The sequence below is a fragment of the Xiphophorus hellerii genome, chromosome 18 (assembly GCF_003331165.1).
Source record: "Xiphophorus hellerii strain 12219 chromosome 18, Xiphophorus_hellerii-4.1, whole genome shotgun sequence".
Classification (NCBI taxonomy): Eukaryota; Metazoa; Chordata; class Actinopteri; order Cyprinodontiformes; family Poeciliidae; genus Xiphophorus; species Xiphophorus hellerii.
In genome coordinates this window covers 30,582,907-30,606,430 of record NC_045689.1, presented here as the reverse complement: position 1 = coordinate 30,606,430, position 23,524 = coordinate 30,582,907, and the positions used below count along the sequence as shown (strand labels likewise).

The window sequence follows — 23,524 nt, the reverse complement described above, 5'->3', positions numbered from 1 at the left end:
CTACTTAATTTCATGCTTAAAAATGTCACCCAAAAACAAAGAGTTTTCTAAATGCTGTAAAGTGAATATTTTCTTAAATAGAAAAGAAAACTTTGTTCAGTAAAATAAGTAAGGTGAGTAGAGTTTGCACAATCCAGCTAGAATGATGAAGCCCCTACTAATGGATAGCACAGGATAGTAAGCCAAGTGCTATGGAAACAGCACTTGCTACGAGGGATCTGCTATGAAATCTAAAGAAGTGGTTACATGTTTTACAGTCATCTGAAGTCATCTCGGTGGTTCCCAGGCAGCCAACAATTGCCTCTAAACAGGGGACATTTATGAAGTTTCTGATGGTGGTGTAGGGTGCTCATTGCAAATAATCAGCAATGAAACATGTTTATTATACATAAAATGCAAGCTCAACTTGTTGGAAATTATCACTCTGAAATGTATAACATATTACAACAAAGCCTTCCTGACAACTGCAGTTTCACTGAATGGGACAGCTAAAGGGAAAAAAATTAATAAAAATGAAAAAAGTCAATTAGGATCATTGACACAAATTAATGTATAAACCAACAAATGTTATTAGAAATGGCAAAAAAAAACAACAACTATCTTTAGAGTTTTGGTTTAAAATTTTAATTAGGGACAAATTACCTCACAATTATGGATGAAAAGTACAGTTATGGATTAAATAGATCCCTCGTAGCAATTATTGGCTACCTAAAAAGAAACTAATGTTCAAAGCTCAACCAATTGAACTGGTTAGAAAATCAGTCTCATATCTTAAATGAAATCCATTTAATCTAAAGCCTGAATTACACCGTCTAATGCATTCTTAGCACCTGCACTCGTAAAGAAGTAGGTTTTGCCTATCTTTACCATATCCAAATGGCAATTAGCTTTTTAGCAGACAGTATGACATACAATATAACAAAAACAAAAAGTGCAACACTCACATCATATACAGTTACATCCTCAAATATAAAACCCAACTTCTAATTGATGGTTTAAATGACTTTCTGAACTGGTCTGTTGTGTGTTGTTTCATGGTACATCTGTACCCAGTTAGAAAAGAAACAGTCATTCCTAAAAAGATGATTCAGACCAGCCAAGAGCTCATCTCTACTTATTAATGATGGAGTAAACTAAAAAAAAATAATAAGAAAGTGTGGTGTTTCACTCATAAACAAAGCAATTAAACTAGAAAAATACGATTGCAAACTACACACTGCTTTACAGAAAAATACACAAAAGCTATTTTCCCAAAACTTTATATGTATTCTATTCTCAGATGTCAAGAGGAACTCGTACTAGATGGTCTAATTCAGACTCCTGAAGAATAATTTTAAGGGAAAAGATATTGGGAAAGAGGGAAAAATAAGGAAAAAAACTCAGCAGTTTGGAAACCACCCAGACGTCAAGCCAAGTGGAGCAGAACGTCAGGGATAAAACATAAAAAGATGGTGCCTACTCCTGGTCAGACATGGCTGTTTTCTGGGCTGGAGGGATAATCACTTTGGCTCCAACAGCCGTCCGCCTGAAGGATGCTCATAAAAAGGCAAGCAGACCTGGCTTATCCTGGTGCTGCCCTTCAGGAGATCCAGAGGATCCTCACTTTGGATTCAGAATCTGGTGGCACGTTTGAAGAAAGCCACTGAGTGATGCTGTGCACGTCGAAGGAAAGTATGGAAACTTTACAGAAAAAAGTTGATGTTTCCTTACATATTTTATAGCATTGTCTGTTGATTTGCACATGGGGTCCCCAGCCAGAGGATAATGCCCTTTGGAGAGGTGGGGGGCCCAGAAAAATTTGGGAACCCCTGTGTTATAGGGCAGGGGAACTGATTCTCTGTGCTCCAACAATAGATCAGAAAAAGAAAAATCAAGAGCTGAAAAGCCTGATGGAGCACAAACAAACCTCCAGACCAGTATATGATATTCTGTTCCCTTGTCTACATGGTCATTGATTGTGAGACTGCTGAGGATAGAAACACCAGCCTGGAGGGGGGACAGATGGGTCAGTGACACTGAAGCACTCCAGCTGCACCGACTCAGCTCCAGCTTTGGGGCTGGCCAATCCCAGATGGCTGGGAGGCCGGGAACCATGAATTATGACCGGCGCAAAAAAAACCTCTGGGTAAGCACAGCGGAGCATTTGTCATGATTTGGGTAGATGCATGACGACCAGGCAGAGGTAGTGCTGGCCAGCTCACTGACAAAATAACTAATACACAACACAGCGTGTAGCCGTGACTGATTTCTACGGTCGATGGAAAGAAGTGAAAATAGATGAGACTGGAATCTACTGAGGGAGAAATTCAACTTAGGGTTGAGCTTTCTTTTTTATTTATTTTTGGGAGTGTTTCTGTCTATAAATTGCTGCTATTCCCCCACCTCTCTCCTTGTTTACAACCTACTCATTCTTTTTCTTAAAATAAACAAACCATAACCTCTCACCTCTCCTGACAGATACACAACCACACACACGCAAACACCCCCACACACACCCATCTCAAAACCCTCTGCTATCCGTCTTAGACCGCTGCAGCTTCTTATTCGGTTGTCACGTCTGTATATTTAGGTGTGAAGCTGGAGTGCTTCTCTTTGGCTCTAGGTCACGACTTTTGTTCGCCAGGGATTCCGGCTTCTCCGGGCTTCTCAGCGCTCTAATGGGGCACAGAGGGAGAGAGGGGCTTTCAGTCGGGACCATCTACCTCCTGTGGCAGGCTTAATTGGGTATAAAGAGATGTAGCCCTCCCTAAGCCCTCCACCTCGGGGTAAATCAAATCATATGTTTAAGTTCGGGCTGTAGACGCGGTGTGCAGGCTAAAACTACGCTGCCTGGAAGGGAAGGACAGCATCTGCCCACGTCTTTGTCTCTTCAGATGTAGGGATGTGTGATTTGGCATAAAATTCATATCCCGATATCTATAGAGATGGGTTGCTGTAACAATATACCGTATATCATGATATGTAGGCCTGTCACAATAACAAATTTTGCTGGATAATACATCGTCCCTGAAGTTATTGTTATAAACGATTACATTTTTGTTTCAATACCACTTTCAAGTCATGTATGATAATGGCATAATATTGCAAGAACACATTTTTAAAGATCAATGAACTTTAAATCCTAATGAACATTTAACACTGGAACCGGAAGACATTTTAAATATCCAAAATAAATAAGCAACCAGAAAAGAAAGAACATATAAAATAAATTATGAAGTCTCTGTAATCAAAATTATCCTTCAAAAAATGGCTAGTTGAGACCAATGAACCAGACTGAAGACTTTTATAATCCAGTTTTTGATAGGAAGAGAAAAATAATAAATCATGCAAATGGAAGTTATTGAGCTTGTTTTAATTTATCAAGCTATTGTGTATTGTTACAGGCCTAATTGATCATTTGTAGGTACAAAACAACAAAAATTATTTTAAAAAGCACAAAGTAATGAGTATATTAGTTCTTTTTTTTTAGGTTTTGTTGGCCTTCATCTGAAAGGAGTTCAACAGGAAACAGGGTAATGAGAAAGGAGGAAGACATGCGGCAAATGTCGCCAGCCCGGGAAACGACCACCGCTACGAGGACTAAGGCCTCAATACGTGGGTCGTGCTTTGCCCAGTATATCAGTTCTATCATTTGATTCAAAAATCTAATTAGATTAATCACACTCTAGCTAGCACTGTGGTCCACCACGCTTAACTTTGCAAGCTTGAAATGTAACAAGGTTAAAGAAAATCTTTCATAGTCTCCAACCAAATAATAATAGTTTTTTAAATTCAGGATTAAGCTACAGTACAGACCAAAAGTTTGGACACACCTTTTAATTCAATGAGTTTCCTTTATTTTCATGACTATTGACATTGTAGATTCACACTGAAGGCATCAAAACTATGAATAGCACATGTGGAAATATGCACTAAACAAAAAAGTGTAAAACAACTGAAAATACCCCTTATATTCTAGTTTCTTCAAAGTAGCAACCTTTTGCTGTGATTACTGCTTTGCACACACTCTGCATTTTCTTGATGAGCTTCAAGAGGTCGTCACCTGAAATGGTTTTCACTTCATAGGTCAACCTGCCCTGTCAGGTTAATAAGTGGGATTTCTTGCCTTATAAATAGTCATGAAAATAAAGAAAACCCATTGAATTAGAAAGGTGTGTCCAAACTTTTGGTCTGTACTGTACATAATGTAATAACAATACGTTAATCAACAAGCATTACTGCAGTTAGCTGGTAGACCACAGGGGCCTCATGCATAAAAGAGTGCTCAGTTTTCACACTGAAACTTGGCGTACGGAAAAATCTAGAAAAGTGCGGTGCACAAAAAAAGCCGTGTGTGCGCACGTGGCCACGCACCTTTCCTTTATACATCAAAATTTGTGGGAAATAGAGCGCTGGTGCTAGTCCGCCCTGCCGCCTCCATAAATACATACGTAAATTAGTATAAATACCCGGAAGTCTGCCACCACGTGCTCCAGGATAATCAGTCTGGATTAATCTAAACGCTAATAAACCATCATCAACATTTCCCAGCAGATCAATATGATCAATCGCTCTCTCTGAATCTTTCCATTGGCAATGTTCTTCTTCAGAGCCAAAGCGCTCCACAGTTAGCGGCTCACCTTTATGCAGCTACTTAAATACGTGTATGAGACAAAAACTGAGGAAATATATTTTTTACATTCTAGTGAGGTTTTCACATCCTTTTATTTTTGCTTTTTTTTATTTTGTGTGTGTATTAGGTTATTGTCTGAGGAAAAATGCGGATCAGTTTCATTGTTTAGTTTAAACAATAAAATATAAAAATCATGAAAAAAACCCTAAAACATCGGGTTCAATGCTTCTTGGTCTACATAACATTGAACGTAGTCAGATTTTAGTGGATTTAGGTGAGTTTTCACGCGTTATAGTCTGATATTGTCCACAGAAGAAGTTTGCGTGGCTGCTGCACATTTTCACGCTAACAAAACAGTGTGCGTGTCAGGATCGGTGTTTTGTTTTGTTTTTTGTGGAAGCCTGCTGCTTCCCACTTCCTCCACCAGATGCCGCCTAGGAGCAGAGCCCCTGGAGAGTCGAACCCGGGGACACACCTGTGGCGCATTGTCTGACTGAGGCTGGGAGTATTTAAGAAGCGGCGAGCGACACTTCCTTGCCTGAGTGTTTGTTTACGTCGGTAACAAATCGTTCCTGAGTAGGCCCTCTGAGCATTTCCCAAGATAATCGCCTCCTGTGTTTTTTCCCTGTTGTCAGGTTTACCTGGATTCCTCCGGAGTTTTCCGAGAGGAGAGTTCTGTGGGTCGTTTGTCCCGGACTCCGACCAGCCGTCAGTTCGCTCCTCCGCTCAGTCTGACTTACCTGTCCGCCCTCCAACGGTTCGCTGCCTCTCCACGCCGCCCCTGGGTCCGTTGTTGCTCCAAAGGAAACATCCATCCGCTCCTAGTAAGCCTTTCCCTGCGTCAACATACACATTCATCCACCTTCCTGGATTCGTTTATTCTAACAGCTTCTCCTCGTTGACAGTGGCTGAACTGGTTGCCCCTTCCAGACTCCTGCTCCGTGTTTTCTCCCCAACCCTATTCCCTCTTGTCAATAAACTCCATTATTGTTTTGCACACGCGTCTCCTGATTGTGTTCGTGCATGTGGGTTCGAAAACTGGAACCAAACATGACAGAACACTCAGGCCAACAGTCTACCCCTGCAGACGCAATTAGGAGAGCCTTGGCTGAACAACAATCTCTCATTCAGTCTCATGACGCAGCCCTGCGAGAGCTAGGTAGCCGGCAAGCAGAAACTAACCGCCGGTTAGCCGAAATATCCAATTTCCTCCAGGGATCCGCCCAACCGGACCCGAGCGCACCGCCAGCGACAGCTCAAGCTCCGGATCCATCTAGCCACGCCACGTTTTCGGAGGTACGACCGCCAGCACCTGAGAAATTCTGTGGTGAGGTGAGGAAGTGTAAAGGCTTTATTTTACAATGTGGAATCATTTTCAACCACTCACCTCAGAGTTTTCGCCATGATAATGCCAAAATAGCTTATATGTTATCCTTGCTAACTGGACGTGCTCTGGAGTGGGCTGAGGCTAGGTTTCCCTCCCCCACCAATTTTGGGTGCACATTTTCTGAATTTGTGAAGGAATTTAAGCAGGTTTTTTGTCGTGACACCGACAAGACTTCAGTTTCCCGAGAGCTGTGGACTCTCAAGCAGGGTCAAAGAACAGTTTCTGAGTTCGCTATTGACTTTAGAATTAAAGCTGCAGCATCTGGTTGGGACGCAGCTGCGCTAAAGAGCGCTTATTTCCACGCTCTGAGTGAGCAGGTAAAGGATGAACTAGCCACTTTAGATGAACCAGAGACTTTAGAAGATTTCATTAAACTCACCATAAAGATAGATAACCGCATCAGATCACGTGCTAAAGAACGAAACCGTCGTGACTCACCTTTTAGATCTCATTTTCAGAACCTACCTGCTATTTCTCCTGTATCCCCTGCATCAACACCTCTTCCCGAGCCTGAACCCATGCAGCTGGGGCGAACTCACTTAACCCCGGAGGAGAGACGTAGGAGGTTACATTCACGTCTTTGCCTGTACTGTGGTGAGTCCGGCCACTTCATTGCCAACTGTCAAGTCCGTTTAAACCCCCAGATCCGACAGTAACGACGAGGAGACTGTTGGAGCCCACTTCCACAACCCAATCTCGTCTCATCCTACCGGCAACTCTCATAAATAATCACTTGTCACTTCCCCTGTCAGCACTTATCGACTCGGGCTGCGAACAAAACCTAATCGACTCGACTCTGGCCAAGCAGATGTCCATTGAGGTAGAACCACTGCCGGTTCCCCTCCGTGTTGCTGCCCTTAACGGTAAAGCATTACCTCATATCACACACAAAACCAAGCCAGTCTGTCTTGTCGTTTCAGGTAACCATACTGAATCAATATCCTTTTTTGTGTTCAGTGCTGCCAGTTCTCCCATTGTTCTAGGATTTAACTGGTTATCTGCCCATAACCCTCACATTAACTGGGTTAAAGCTCACATAGAGTCCTGGTCGTCCAACTGTCATGCTACTTGCCTCCGTTCAGCTATTCCCTCGAACTCTCCAACTAAGGATCCTTCTGAGAGTGAACCCCCCGACCTTTCCGCAGTACCCGTTGAATACCATGATCTGGCGCCTGTATTTAATAAAGATAACGCCCTGTCACTTCCACCTCATCGTCCATACGACTGCGCCATCGACCTTCTGCCTGGCGCCCCACTACCCAACAGTCGTCTGTACAATATCTCCCGGCCCGAACGCCAAACCATGGAGAAGTACATTAATGATTCCCTAGCAGCAGGTATCATTCGAACATCCACCTCACCCCTAGGGGCTGGATTTTTCTTTGTTGGGAAAAAAGATGGCTCGCTACGGCCATGCATTGATTACAGAGGATTGAACCAAATAACTGTTAAAAACAAGTACCCGCTACCACTCCTCTCTTCAGCCTTCGAACCTGTTCAGGGAGCGACCATTTTCACCAAACTAGACCTAAGAAATGCCTACCACCTCCTTCGAATTCGTGAAGGGGATGAATGGAAGACTGCTTTTAAAACACCTATGGGTCACTATGAGTATTTAGTCATGCCCTTCGGCCTGTCAAATGCTCCCGCCTTCTTCCAAGCATTAGTGAATGACGTGTTAAGAGACTTTATTAATGATTTTGTATTTGTCTATCTGGATGATATCCTGATTTATTCCAGCTCCCTGAAGGAACACAAGCGGCACGTCCGACATGTTCTCCAGCGCCTCCTAGAGAACCGGCTTTATGTCAAAGCCGAAAAGTGTGAGTTTCATCAACCCTCAGTCACCTTCCTCGGCTATGTGCTCGAGGGCGGACAGGTAAGACCGTCGGGGGATAAGATAAAAGCAGTATTGGAGTGGCCCAAACCTGAAACCCGGAAGCAACTGCAAAGATTTCTAGGGTTCGCCAATTTCTATCGCCGCTTTATACGCGACTACAGCCGGACGGCTGCTCCATTGACGGCACTTACATCCACCAAGACGACGTTTACCTGGACGCCCGAGGCAGAGGATGCTTTTGCACGTTTGAAGTCATTGTTTGCTAATGCACCCATCCTCATCCAGCCAGACCCTACCAAGCAGTTTATTTTGGAGGTCGATGCATCAGACTCTGGAGTAGGAGCCGTCCTGTCCCAAATTTCTTCGCAAGATCACAACACTCACCCTTGTGCCTTTTTCTCCCGCAGACTGTCCCCGGCTGAACGAAACTATGACGTGGGAGATCGGGAGTTGTTGGCAATAAAGCTCGCCTTGGAGGAGTGGCGTCATTGGCTGGAGGGAGCTGAACATCCTGTAGTTGTCTGGACTGACCATAAGAATCTTTCATACCTGCAATCCGCTAAACAGAACAACCCCCGACAGTCCCGCTGGTCAGTATTCTTTTCCCGGTTTAATCTGTCCATTTCCTACCGCCCAGGATCTAAGAACGTCAAGCCGGATGCCCTCTCCAGACTCTACACGCCTGATGATTCTGATGAGGGTCCAGCACCCTTGTTGCCCCCTAGCTGCACCGTAGGGGTGGTGACATGGGAAATAGAGGATATAATCCGTCAGGCTCAACGCCTGGAGCCCCCACCCGAGTCTTGTCCCCTAGGGAGAATCTATGTCCCCACCTCCGTCCGACCCCGCTTCCTACGGTGGATACACTCATCCAAATTCTCCGGACACCCAGGTATGAGCCGCACAGTCGGGTTAATTAATCGCAGGTTTTGGTGGGACTCTGTTCACAAGGATGTGAAGGAGTTTGTTCTCGCCTGCCCCGTCTGTTCGAGAAACAAGTCATCTCACCAGCCTCCCGCAGGGTTGTTACAGCCCCTTCCCATTCCCAAGAGACCCTGGTCGCACATTGCCATAGACTTCGTTACTGGACTACCCCCGTCTAAAGGTATGACCACCATTTTTACTGTCATTGACCGCTTTTCGAAAGCCTGCCATCTCATTCCTCTCCGCAAGCTTCCCACCTCTGCCCAGACCGCCCAGTTATTGATTAAGCATGTCTTCAAGCTGCATGGCATGCCTCAAGAGATCCTGTCTGATCGGGGCCCCCAGTTCACATCACAGGTTTGGAAACAGTTCTGTTCTGCATTGGGTGCCAAAACTGCTCTTTCTTCCGGTTATCATCCCCAGACCAACGGGCAAACCGAGAGGATGAACCAGGAGATGGAGGCTACCTTACGCTGCATCTCCTCCTCCAACCCCGAAGACTGGGCTCAGCATCTCCCTTGGGTCGAGTACGCCCACAATAGCCACATCTCTTCTGCTACAGGGTTGTCTCCGTTCGAGGTCTCCCTGGGGTACCAACCACCTTTATTATCCGTTGACGAGGGCGAGATTTCGGTAACCTCAGTTCAGCATCATATCCGCCGTTGCAATAAGATATGGAGGGAGACTGTAACCGCACTCAACCACACAGCCGCACGAAACAAACGTCTGGCCGACCGCAGGAGGACGCCGGCTCCAGTCTATACAGCTGGTCAGAAGGTTTGGCTGTCCACTAAGGATATTCCCCTAAAGTCATTGTCCAGGAAGTTGTCACCTAAATTTATTGGTCCGTTTGAGATTTTGTCGGTTGTCAGTCCGACGGCTCTACGACTTCGTCTGCCCCCCTCCTTACGTATTCACGCCACCTTCCATGTCTCCCAGGTCAAACCGGTCCGGTCGAGCCCCCTTTGCCCTCCGGCCAAACCCCCTCCTCCCGCCCGTGATGTTGACGGTCACCCGGCATACTCCGTCCGCCGGATTGTGGACTCCCGTCGGCGAGGTCGTGGGTTTCAGTACCTCATCGACTGGGAGGGCTACGGCCCGGAGGACCGTTCCTGGGTTCCCCGTTCTTTTATTCTTGACCCCTCTTTGATAAGGGACTACGCCGCCTCTCTGCCGTCCACCTCTTCTCGGCCGCCAGGGGGCGTCCGTTGAGGGGGGGGTACTGTCAGGATCGGTGTTTTGTTTTGTTTTTTGTGGAAGCCTGCTGCTTCTCACTTCCTCCACCAGATGCCGCCTAGGAGCAGAGCCCCTGGAGAGTCGAACCCGGGGACACACCTGTGGCGCATTGTCTGACTGAGGCTGGGAGTATTTAAGAAGCGGCGAGCGACACTTCCTTGCCTGAGTGTTTGTTTACCTCGGTAACAAATCGTTCCTGAGTAGGCCCTCTGAGCATTTCCCAAGATAATCGCCTCCTGTGTTTTTTCCCTGTTGTCAGGTTTACCTGGATTCCTCCGGAGTTTTCCGAGAGGAGAGTTCTGTGGGTCGTTTGTCCCGGACTCCGACCAGCCGTCAGTTCGCTCCTCCGCTCAGTCTGACTTACCTGTCCGCCCTCCAACGGTTCGCTGCCTCTCCACGCCGCCCCTGGGTCCGTTGTTGCTCCAAAGGAAACATCCATCCGCTCCTAGTAAGCCTTTCCCTGCGTCAACATACACATTCATCCACCTTCCTGGATTCGTTTATTCTAACAGCTTCTCCTCGTTGACAGTGGCTGAACTGGTTGCCCCTTCCAGACTCCTGCTCCGTGTTTTCTCCCCAACCCTATTCCCTCTTGTCAATAAACTCCATTATTGTTTTGCACACGCGTCTCCTGATTGTGTTCGTGCATGTGGGTTCGAAAACTGGAACCAAACATGACAGTGCGCATGTTTAAGCAAACTTTGACGCAAAGTTCATTTTTATACATGCCGACTTGTGCGTAAAATATGGCGCCGCACATTTTTTGTGCGCACGCAGGCTTTATGCATGAGGCCCCTGATCTTTATAGTAGGCCAAATTTCTTTTGTTTCTAATGTGTACTTGTATATATCATGCATCACTACGTCGAAGTGAACAAATCACTAGAACATCACGTGAACCTGTTTTTTAGTCAGCCACAATGGCACATTTAAGGGTTTTTTTGGAATTCCTGCTGTTCCAAGGGTAAACAGGCACTTTATTTTTGATGAATGGACTGGAATATCACTTCTTCCTTGCTTTCTTTAATTTCCTCTTCAACATGATGAATCAAATCAGAAGCGGCCGAACGTACGGTCACATTGGGGCACTCTGAGCGGCGCCGGTGATCGTGAAACCTCCTCACTTAAAGAAAAAAACAACCATCCCTAATAAAAAAAGAAGGATAAATCACCTTGAATCTGCAGGTCAATAATAGAGAACAATAAACGTCCGTCTCACCGTCCCTTCATCATCGCTCAAAAGGAGGCTGGCAGGAAGGGTGTGGTGGGGGTGGGTTCACCACGGATGGAAGTGCTAATGTTCGCTAATACACTAAAAGCCATGGGACCTTTTTTTAGGTGATGGATTGTCACTACTAACTTAGTGAGTGTGTCAGCTGCAGGGTTGCATTATGGGTTATGGAGACGTTCTCAGAAGAGAGAGCTAAAGAGCGGCAGGACGGGAGTACATAACAAAACCAAGTTGGTTTGAAGTCTGAAACACATCTGAAGCTGGAAGGCAGCAACAGAAGTTTTCAAAACGCCGGAAAAAGTGACTGCTTCTGCTTGTTAATTCCTCTGATATATGTTGTCTATTGTAGATACAAAACACTTCATTAGCCTCACTAATCCTACAGTGTAAAACCTGACAATGTGACCAATAAATTCAGAATTCAACATTGGCTAACTTGGTTAGCATTGCTGCATTTATGTTTCAGGTTTGTCCCATTTGGAGAAGCAAGATCTTTTTTTTGTCCTCTTCTTTTGGCCAGATAACTCTGCCTACAGTCTCTTACAATCCGAAATGACTGCATTTATGATTGGTGTAAACCTTATTGAACTGTAAAGTTTAAAAAAAAAGTTTTTCTTTTCTTTTACATAGTAATTAAAGATGGACATTAAGATTTTTAATAGCACCCAAAAGCAATGACTCTCAGATGGGAAACTAATGTGCTTTGAACACAGGCCCAGCATTCTTCTATGTTATGTTAACTTCTAATTTTTTTCTCCTATTTTCCTCTCTTTCTCTTCTCTTAAACTTCAAAAGCCTCATATGTACAAGTGTTGAGGATTAGCAGTTCTAACTGTAAAATAAAATGCTGCTTCTGGTGTTGCAATGATGTACTTTGTCACTCATTAAATAAAAATAAAAGCCCTTAAACTGAGCACCAGTTACCTTGGTGACATTAAACAAGGATATATTTGGGAATGAATGTAAACAGAGACTTTTATGGGGAACTATACCTGGAATGGTATGCAACATTTCTTCTTGAAGGCAAGTAATTGCTGACTGCTGGGAATAAACAAAGATGAGATCCAGGCAGAGATGTGTCTCTTATAGGGGACCCGGTAATGATAACAGTCATTATCCTGTCACTTTAAACAGGACAATAGTACCTTCCTCTATGTTTTACACCTAACAACAGAAATCAAATGTTCGTGTCATAACCATTAAGACTGATTAATTATGGATAGGTTTGTTGCATCCTGCCTGATGAGCGAGAGAGAGAGAGAGAGAGAGAGAGAGAGACCCTGTACACTTGCAGATACGGCTAGGACACAGATAAGATTACATGCATAGCATAAAGTAACATACTCTAAATGTTACCTAAAAATCATCTTTAAGGTCAGCAGTACTATATGGTAAAAATAAATACCAAAAAAGCAACTTGTTGTCTTAATGGAAACACTGCAATTTAGAAAAAAATAATTTTTCCATTTTTCAACAAAAGGTTTTTCTCTAAATGAGATGTTTTTTCTGCCGTATCAAAATAGATGTATTGGACAAAACTGCAATGGAAACGCTTTTTTGGCACATGATCAACAGCTGCATGCTAATACTGGCAAAAACCAACCAAGAAGACGACAGGAAGTCGTAGAAGGATGAAGATTTGTTTTTAGGGGGGGTTTTCGGACAATGCGTAGTTGGCTCCCCCAGAGCTCTCACAGCATCATTCGAATGTGTTGAATCTCTTCTGTAAAATTGATGACTACAATTTCCCCAAAATCCTGCATAAGTAGTCGGGCCACAAGTACGTGGTCATAAAAACGAGTCCACTTCGAGTACGTGCAGAAGTCTGTGGAGTCAAGTAATGCGGGAGCCTTTCATGTATTTGTTTATCAGAATTGGGAAAGAACAGGTAAAAACAAGGAGAGTGTTGGAAGATATTTAATATAAAAACAGCAAATAACTTTTTCAGTTGATGTGTTAGATTGTTATAAAATCTACACATTATATTTCATGAAGAAGTGAGACAAGACTCATCTCTGACTATGTTTAAATCTGGGCTGAAAATAGTTCTTTATGGCCGTGCATATGAAGTTTTTCTAACTTAATTAATTATTGGCCAGCATTGGACCCAGCCTAACCATGTGCAGCACAAATACACGCAAGACGTGGTGGGCTAAAGGGTTGGAAAACTTGTAGGTCGACATTCTAGAAATGGCGGCAAAGTGGTGTAAATCTTTCCTCTGGATGTGTTCAGTGCTGACGTGGTAAAAGCCGAGAGGGCAGTGTGACAGCACATGTCAGATGTGCTGAGAATGTGTCAGGCAGGAGTGATGTGAGCTCTGTCAGCTCCTCACTTACTCACACCCCACCCCAGCCCAGCCCAGGACTGCTGTGTCAGCTGCCGCGTTATTGATTAGGAGGCTTCTTTGGGGAATTTGGGCTTAATCCTTAGTCGAGGGGGGCAGCAAAACCAATTGAACAGAGAAATCAGATGTATAAATAAGCAATGGTTCTGCATGAGGGTGCCCAGGAATGACCCGCCGACATGGTCACCTTGACATAACCCCGCATCTCCCTCAAAGAGCAATTAGCACTGACTGGAGCTAGTACACACACACACATTTTAGAGGGTGTGTGTTTTGAAGCAGAGAGAGATTTTCCACAGCTTTCCTCAAAGAGATTTTGCCGCCTTCCTATATCACTCCCATAAAAATGATAAGACAGAGTGTTAAATCTGCCATTAAATGTTTCATTACAGCCTGTAATTGCTACTCTGGATGCTGTTCTGTCATATCAGCTGATACACACTAAAAATATCTCAAGAGAAAACTCACTTTTAAACAAACCCAGTTAGATCTGAGAGGAAGACGTATTGGATGGACAAGATTTTGACCTTTACCTGCAGCTATTGACGTTCACTGAAACTTTGGTTCCAGGTGACAACTAAAGACTAGTACAAGAACCATTAGAATTGGTTTAAATCCTTCTGAATATTTAACTTGTAATTTATTTCACTTTGCTGCAAACAAATGCTACTTTGAGATTGTTGCTAAACTGCAGCATCTTGGAGAAGTGTTTGTACCTTTGGAACTTTTCACCATTTTGTTTTTCATGTTACACCCACAAACATTGGAACACTTCTCTGTAGTAAGCAATCTGTAGTAAACTGATACAAAGTGGATAATAATTGAGAAGTGGAATGAATACAAGAATAAAAAATTTTTCACAAAGTGTGTCAGGAAGCGAATTATAGTGCAGGGCATTCTGGGTAAATACAACCAAAACAAATGCGTCACCAGGAGAAATGGCTCATGGTCTTTGGCCAAAGACAAACGAGAAATTCTTAAACCATTCAAATTTGACACCGCTCCATTTTTGTTTCCATTTTGTGAAAAAGAAAATTGTGCTCAGTGTCTTCTTTAGAGGTTTTTGTTTTGTTTCTTTCAGTTATTGGTGCAGCGTCACCACAGGCGAGGGGGAAAATAGTTTTTTCATTTAGTTTGGTTCATTTGACATAGTGCAGTGTGAAAGTGAGCTGCACCAGCTGAAAATGTAAGAAATGTTGTAATTTTGGTTTCCAATTGAACCGAGTCTACCGGACTATAAGGTGTGAAAAAACTAAGGATCTTTGGCAAGACTTGAAAACTGATGTTCATAAACTCTCATCAGCTAATGTGACTGAACTTGAGCTATTACCAGAGGACTTACAACTTTAATGTGGAGCTTATTGTGAAACCACCACAATAAGGATGTGAAATGCCCATCACATTTTTAAGATTTCAAATGTGTCTATCATATGACGTCTTATTAAATAACTGTTAAATTTGAAACTTGATCAAAATAAATGAACAAAACCACATCAAACATCTACTCAGATTTGCTTTTCGGCATATATTGTTAAAGGTAAGCTACATAGACCAACACTGTCTTTGTTGAGTGACCATCAAAAGTTTCTGCTCTTATCACTATGCTCTGCTGGCTGTTGCTTGCTGGGTCAGGAAACATGAGCTCAGCACCTTGGCCTCTCCCTTGGACATGCACAGAATGGCCATGTCAGCACAACAATGAGGGCACTCTACCATGGTGGACATCCTCAGCATGCTAAAACATCTACAGTGCTCTGCCCTCGCTGCACAGCAATCTGAACAATATTTTATACACCTCATAAGACAAAGAGAATCAAGAAGGAGAAGGATGGCTGTATAAAATCAAAAATGTTCCAACATTCAATCAGCAACAAGTAAAGACTTTCATCTCCACTTGACTCGCTCATCTCCAAATATATCTCTGATTAAGTGATTGGATGAGTGGTTTCCTTATGGAAAAGCTGCCATTTGCTTTCACAACAAAGAGTGATGGGGGTACAGAAATGAGAAGTGTGAGGGCATGGCAAAACAAAACACCAAAAAGGATGCATGCCCACAAGGGATATTTAATCCATTTCAAGTATCTCATTAAGGCGCATTCTTTAAAAAAATACGTTCCCTTTTCACCCTTTCAGTGCGTAATACATATAATCTGATACAGAATCACAAACGGAAAAGGAACAAAAGTGTGTCAGACACTGTCAAAAGCAGTCATTTATGGTAATATGTTGATCTTTAGTGTGAGTGGGTGGCTCAAATAGAGAGTGTGTGTGACTGACTGTATGTGTGCCTCACACTGCAATTTAAAAGCAGGCTAAAGGTAAATTGGCAAGTTGAAGGTCTCCTCTGTGCTGTTGTTCATATGGAAATGAGAGGTAATGAAGTCAACACTGTCAACCTCAAAATTTCCGTGCATTGTAAGAGTGATAAAGGGCACTGGAGGTAATTAATTTCTGTCAAAACAGTGATCGCACAAGTCCAAGAAAATTATGCTGCAGACAATGATGAGGCTGCTTTGTTCTGCCTTCAAGTTTTATGCCCTCATAAATGTGTCAAAGAGGACCAGACAATGCACAATGTAAACAGCAAAGATTTTCCATGTTGTCCAGGTAACGATAAAGAGATGGATGGATGGATGGATGGATGGATGGATGGATGGATGGATGGATGGATGGATGCTGTCAAACCCTGTTGTACATTACACTCAAATTTATCAGGACAGAGTGGACCACAGCAACTTATAGTTCACTTTGGTGAACTGTTTTCTTAAAGAAAATCGGGCAAAAACTTCATTCTTTTAGTCATGGACAAATAAAATATTGAACAATATGACACCACAGTGGTTAGCACTGCTGACTCAAAGAAAAAATGTCCTGGGCTTTCTTGTGTTGTGTTGGGTCAATGGGGAAAAGCAAAGACAGAGCATTGAAAGGAGATGAGAATCGAGCTGAACTGCGTAGGATGGCAATGGGCAGGCTACTGTATGGAAGTACAAACCTTCAGAAAGGCAGACATGTGAGGAGAAGCATCAGAATAGACTGTCATCTAACAGGTTATTGCAGTGATATCCTTCCCAGTTGCTGCACATCGTCTCAGGGTCAACATCTCTAAAGAGACAAATGCTACCACTTCCACATGCAGAGGACTGTTATGTTGAAAACTATAGTCAAGTATGACTCAATGTTTTAAATAAACATTAACATTTTTCATTCTTTTTCCCATCAAAGCTAATGAGGCCTACAAACTGTGTACTGGTAGTGTTAAAGCAATAAAACGGCTGAATTCCTTCATCTACTATCGTTTTGAACGATGCTCCAGTTGGGTCAATATAACCTTCAAGCTGCATGTCGTACAAGCAACTCCACGAGGCAATTCTGATCACACAGCGAAGCCTGAAGGTGTGACAGACAGAGGTAATAAAAAAGCATCAAAAGCGGCTTTCTGAGCTCTCTTACCCCGACTCTCGTGACATTCATACAACACATGCAGAGAAACAGACAATGCGAGGGGGAAGTGCAACATATGGATTCAAGGAGAGATAGGTGGAAGACAAGGAACGAAGCAGAGAAACTGACACTTGACATAAGTCACCTGAATGCAATCAGTGTTCTACTGACATCAGCACCATCATCATAGCCACCGAGCTGTCAGTTCAAACAAATGTGTGCTGAAGACTTACTGAACATAAACCTGAGTGCACGATGGTTATGATGGCTCTCCGTCTTTGATACTGTGTTTTAAGGTTGTGTGCTTTTAACCCCAAAACAAGGACTCTGTCATAGGTCTCCTTACTCACGCATTCATATGACAGAGGCCAACGTCCTCTCAGCATCCTTGAGCGCCGGTGATGGGCAACCAGCCAGTGACTGATCACCCACTCGTTCCCTCCTGTCAGCACTTTCGCTCATCTGGCTCGTCATCAGTGCCGCTCGGCAATAAAACCAATGTCAACCTTCTCGCAGCAAAGTGCACATCGGAGATAAGGGGAAGGAAATCTTCATTCCTTTGGCTTTTTTGTTCCAAATTAATTTGCCACAGTCTTTAGTACACACCATTTAGTGCTGACAGTGGGCTAATTTCTTGTCTCCTGGTTTAAGCGCTCGTTAAGGAGCTTCGCCGTTTTTAATGTCGTTTTCCATTGGAGCTTTCCGGGAAAGTGTGCATTTCTAAATGAAAATGATTGATCAGGAGACGTTGTTCCGGAGTGCCGGTGGGTCTTTTGTTAATTAAAGCAGCATGTGCCTGTCGTGAACATTAGGAGAACGGGGCTGTGTACGGTGTGGGGTTTATTGTAGGGGCGATGATCATCAGTGCGGGGAAATCTCTTGTCGCCCATCAAACAGAGGCTATAGCCACCTGCCCGGTGTGCGTCCTTTCATCCAGGCGAGGAAAGTGTAATGTTATAAAGTGCATATGAGAGTTCAGGGACAGACAATAGTCATTCAGCAGGGCAAACACACAGCAATATAGCAACACTGTTTTGCCACCATCTGCCCTAAGCTAAAATTGGACTCTATTTTTTTTCCTTATCTTTAAGTTCACTTATCATTATGTCCAAAGAGTAATCTTGGCTCCCAATGTTGGCTTAGTTCTCTTATCCAAAATGTTGTGGTGGAACAGATTGCAGCGTGTTGGGACTGCGATTCCTTACAGACGTTACAGGAAAGCAGGACAGACAACATTCAAAGATAAGAAAAACTCATAAAAAAGTACTGTTTCATTTCCTTAAAACACAATAGCTGCCAATGGTTTATAACTGGATGCCATCAGCTTGGCGGTGGAGTAATGCATCAGTTATCATGGCAGACAATAATGGTAAGGTAAGGAGCTTTAAAATGATCAAGCATCCTGACAAACCTCTTTACAGAAACTTGGAGTAGCTACGACTATGAACCTACAGAAGGCCTTGATAACATCTTTGCATTAAGCTAATGTACTATCAACTCTTTGGATATTTATGTCACATTATAATGTTATTTTATCTTTAGAAACATACCTGGAGAGTTGCTTTGATTCTTTCAAGCAAGTTTGAGAAATCCTTGAATTTCCCATGGTAACTATTTGAGGTGAAAAAAAAGCACTTGCTCTCAGAAAGCTGCAGGTGCAGTCTGCTGAGTGAATCATACGAACTACAGTGCTTCTCAACCCAACCCTCCTAATAATGGTTGTAAATAATATTATTGTTCTGATGACGTGCTGAAGGCGGAGCTTCTTAAAGAGACAGAGGCCAATTTTAAGGCATCAAATTGTGAAATCAGATTTCTTTTAAGTCATGTTTAATTTGTTAATCCTACCATTTAGCTGCCTTCCAATACTTGTCAAACATTACTCAAAGTAATGATTTTTCTCTATAGCTGAGAACTGTTAGCTTTTGAATTTAACAATTTAAATGGCTCCTATTTTTGGCTTCTAGACAGAAGTATACAGCCGTCTAACAAAACTTTAAGGTTTGAAAACAACAAAACCACTTTTTCCAGCCAGTCATGTAATGCGGCAAGACACGCACCTTTCCCCTGCTGGGGTGGCCAGTGCTGCGTTAGATCTTCTGTGAACTAACTCAGACAGGGAAGGACTGATGGTATGAGAAACGAACAGAACCTTTCATCCATTCATCAAGCCTGATCAACTTGTTCAATGTTCTGTAGCAGCAAAAAAAAAAAAAAACGTCTTTTTTGTTGCTTCCTGTACTTCGGTAGTTTGTTTAAATTACAGGTAATATTTTATCTAGTTTTTCCTTCTGGTCTCGATGTGTTCAGTATTATCTGAGACTTTCTTTAACAGCATTTTTTTCTTTGTATCCAATTTGGCCTCAGTGTAATGTGATTTGGGAGACCATCCAATGCCTCGACCCAGAGAAGACAGTTGCTAACTCTGTGAAGAAAAACCTTCGTATTAATTCTGTCTTTTCAAAGCAGGACATCTTCCATGTTACTTTGCAAAACGTCAGATTTAAGACTCATCTGATGTCAGGTTATTATGAAAATCTGACATCAATGTACTTGGTAACCTGATATCTTCAAATGACTGCTCTTCTGAGCTGCCCATATTGCACATCAATCCTTATATTTCTTCTTCTTGTTTCCCACGTCAGAGTTTTAAACTCATGGATTTCTATTTCTAAGTCTGGTTCTTTTTGAATGCATTCAAATGGCTAATGTTTATACTCATCGAGAGACCACATAAGTCATTAAAATTTAAAAGAGAAAAGGAAAATTTGTTGATTAAATGAAACAAAAAGTATGCATACTTGAGTCTGAAATGTGTTTCACTGTTGTGACTGTTGTGAAACACAGTTTTGTGCCTTCAAGGATTGGACCTTACCAAGCTCCGCCCACAACCAACCTAGAAAATCCCACGTGGCCGCAAGTCTCACAAACAAAGCCTCGCGGCACGTTGTTTCTATGTAAACATGGCGTCTTCCACTTCGACTGATTCTCTGCAGTGTATTTCTGACTCGATTAGTGCATCATTTCTACCGGATTTTCACAATATATCAGCTACTACAATGGACAGAGGAACTAAGACGTTCATGTCATCTTTTGTGGATGAGATCAAGGTGTTTGAGCCACGCGATGCCTCCAACATTGTTCACGTCACAGCAAAATGCTTTCCCTCGATGAGGAAAACGGCAGATCCACACACCCTCTACATTAATATAGCTGTGGACAAGATCACTGATGCCTATTGTTCTTGCAAGGCCTGGTAAGTCGGGCATTCATTGTTTTGTAGGTTACTTTTGAAATCAGTGGGTGATTCCTGTGGTTTGTTGGAAAATGTTTGAGTGTGCCTAGGCCTGATGCACTGTACTTGGTGCTAGAGTGGCTAACACAAGTAACAGTTTAGTCCAAAGCATTTTCTGCTCAAATAAAATCTTTAGTGTATGTCAGATACAGACACATTGCATATTGATCTGTTTAGCTAACGTAAGACTGTGTAGCAGACAGGCTTCAAGGTGTAGAAGTTGTATCAGTACTGCCATTATGCTGTACTTAGCTAACGGGAAGCGTGTGTTTGTGAGAGGGCTACGCACGTTGTAGCCACACTACTATGTAGAATGGGCATCAGCCAATGAAAAGTGGCCCCTGTGGTAAGGTCCATTGTCCTCTGGAAGCACATTCAAGATAAGACTTTTACTGAGGTTAGTATATCTGAAAAAACTGCCAGATTCTTAACGAATTAGGAGCAAAAAAACCAAATAGACTGAAATGGAAAAGGTGTTGCATATGACTAATACATTTTATGTGTAGTCTTGTATTCAAATCTACGGCACTGTTGTTAGTACAAATACATTTTCATTTCATTTTAATGCGACTGATCTCACTAAGCTGCAAGATGTGCTATGTAATATCCTGCTATTAATTCCATTCAGTTTATTTTCCCACAACCAAATTATAACAAATGTCATCTTTTTGGGATGTCAAAGGACAAACCAGTATATTTAGTTATATGGAAACAAATCCAATTATAACCAATCCACTTCATTCTAACACAACACAGTCCAGTAGTTAGATTCTGGTCATATTATTTAGTGTTAAATCCTAGTTAGAGTTTGCTGTCATTAAATTCATCTAAATGCTGGTAAACTATTTAATGAAGACAAGTCAATTACAAAGAATCGCAGACTTTGTAGCAATCTTTCCATCATCAGAACAACGTGACAGAAACTATTTCACTATGCTGGAGCAAGACTTTAAGACCAATTATTGTATATTTAGCTAATGTTGTTCATGTGTTGTAGGGTATCTCCAGAAAATAAATACATTTACTGTATTGTGTCATATGCTACTCAGAAAATACTGTATGCTCTTCCAATATCAAACTTTCAGTCCTATTCTTTGAAATATTCATCAATTTTTCAGTCTGAAAGCTATATCAGCTTGAATTTTTAAAGAGACTATGAACAGATAACTCAAGAAAGACTGACAGTCGGGCGTGAATCCCCATGTGTTGCAGTTTTTTACTGAGAAAGAACTTTTGAAAAGTTAAACGGGGAAAAAAACCCCAAAAAAAAACAACAGAGCTCTTCCTCTCTGACTGTCCGCTCGTCTGCACCTCTGTGTCTCTTGATAGCAGAAGCCAGAGTGAGGGAGACAAAGGCAGTTTGAGTATTAATTCAGCAATCACGTCTTCTTTCAAGATCCTTTCACATGCAAAGCAGCGGCGCGCGCTGGGCAGAAGGGGACGCCAACAATTACTGGCTCACAGTCAGGCACCTGTCGGAGAGTCACTCTTCACTCTGATTGACAAATGAAAGAGCTGAAATAGCCTTCATTTAAAATGGCCACTTGCCAGAACAGGGGGATCATCTTCAATATCTTTTCTCAGATGGGAAATGGAAAAAAAAAGAGTGTGCATGAGAAATTGAGCTAACAATTCAGTACTTTACAAAGGCCGTTTAGGCTAAATGCAAAGAATATCCAGACGCACTGCGGAGCCTTTAAAGCTGGAATTCAATAGAAAGTAGAGATAGAGCTCAAGCCTGTTGGTGGTGGAGGTGTGGGGGTTGGGACAGCATTTCACTGTTCTTCCCACTCAGGTTACAAAGCTTTATGCTGGAATAAGTATTCCCTGAATCAACAAGAGGTAAACCCAGCGACACAAACAAGCAATGATTACTGAAAGCTGCCTTGTCCTTAGAAAGGACACTCAAAAAAGTAAATGTGAAAGTCTGTAAAATCAACCAGTTTTTTTCCCATGTTAAGTGCACACAAATGCAAAATCCAGACAAACTGTTGAGATGAAAGACTTTTAAGATGCTCATCTCATGTGAACCCAAATGGCATTGCTACCGTGTGTTCAAGGATCGACACAACACCGTTTGAAATGGTTCCTTTTCATCCCAAATGGTAATAAAATGTACAACTCCTAACATGTATAGTTCAACCCTTTGAATATAGCATCAAAACACTCTTAAAGCAGTATTAATATTCATTGCAGGTAAAAGATTAGACAGGTTGGACTTGAATAAGATTTAAAAAGGCTTATAAACCAGAAGCGATGTCACATACCGTTTGTGTACCGGAGAGCAGACAGAAGCTGCGTTTCAAAACACATTTTCACAAATGCGGTGTTTCTATTAAATAAAGACCCAATTAAAATCACATGTGGATAAATTTGGGCAGACATTAAGTTATTAAAAAACATGCTGCACCACCATCCTTCAACCAATTCCAGTCGTCTTTTTCATTTTTTTCGCCAGTGTCGATTATGTGACACGTGAAAAAAAGTGTTTCCATTGCAGTTTTGCAAAATACATATATTACAACCAGAAAAACACTTCATCCTAGCATAAAACAACTTTTTCTCTTAAAACTTGCTTTTTGAAATTGACTTGTTTCCATTAAGCAAATTTATTTTCGTAATTCCACTGAAGTGAATGAAAACACAGCTAGTGTTACACAGCTCCGCAGCTGAGCTGAATTTCAAAACATGGAGGACATGGTCACATTTTCAGCTGACTTTAGCATATTAAAATAGGCTGCAGCACAATGAGAGTGTTCTGCACAATTTGCATGAGTTGCACATTTAGTGATATTGCCATTACTAACTCTAAGACATCAGTCTGTGTGTTATAGATTTAGTAGATCTTGTGTAAAACAGAGCAGGTTTGCTGAAAATATGTGCAGCTCCTTATTGGCAAAAAGGGCAAAAGAAAATACAATTTCCTAGGAGCTTCTGAAAACTATGACTTTTAGTTTGATTTCTTTTTAAAAATCGTATTCATTACAAAAAATAGTCTAGGTGTGACTGATCTAATTGATCGCTATAAATGTATTATTGAAAATATAAATCGATTAATAATTAACTGAAGTACACAGACTGAACAAAAGGCCAAAAAAAAAACCAGAACAAAATACTCAAAGCAGTATATTTATCTTTTACATTACAAAACATATCTATTTTGCATTTAAGATTAAAAAAAAATCTTTGCCTGTAAAAATGTTCTGTCC

The 23,524-nt window shown here is 42.2% G+C and overlaps 1 protein-coding gene and 1 long non-coding RNA gene across 3 annotated transcripts in view; one reads left to right on the top strand and one right to left on the bottom strand.

Annotated features, from left to right (window-relative positions):
• Positions 1-23,524, bottom strand: part of robo1 (roundabout, axon guidance receptor, homolog 1 (Drosophila)) — a 362,874-nt gene that overhangs the window by 262,374 nt on the left and 76,976 nt on the right. The gene's annotated exons all lie outside the window — the stretch shown is intronic.
• On the top strand, positions 10,080-10,620 carry LOC116737472 (uncharacterized). Its single transcript, XR_004342821.1, has 3 exons — positions 10,080-10,181; positions 10,259-10,447; positions 10,529-10,620. It is a non-coding gene; the product is annotated as an uncharacterized LOC116737472 (long non-coding RNA).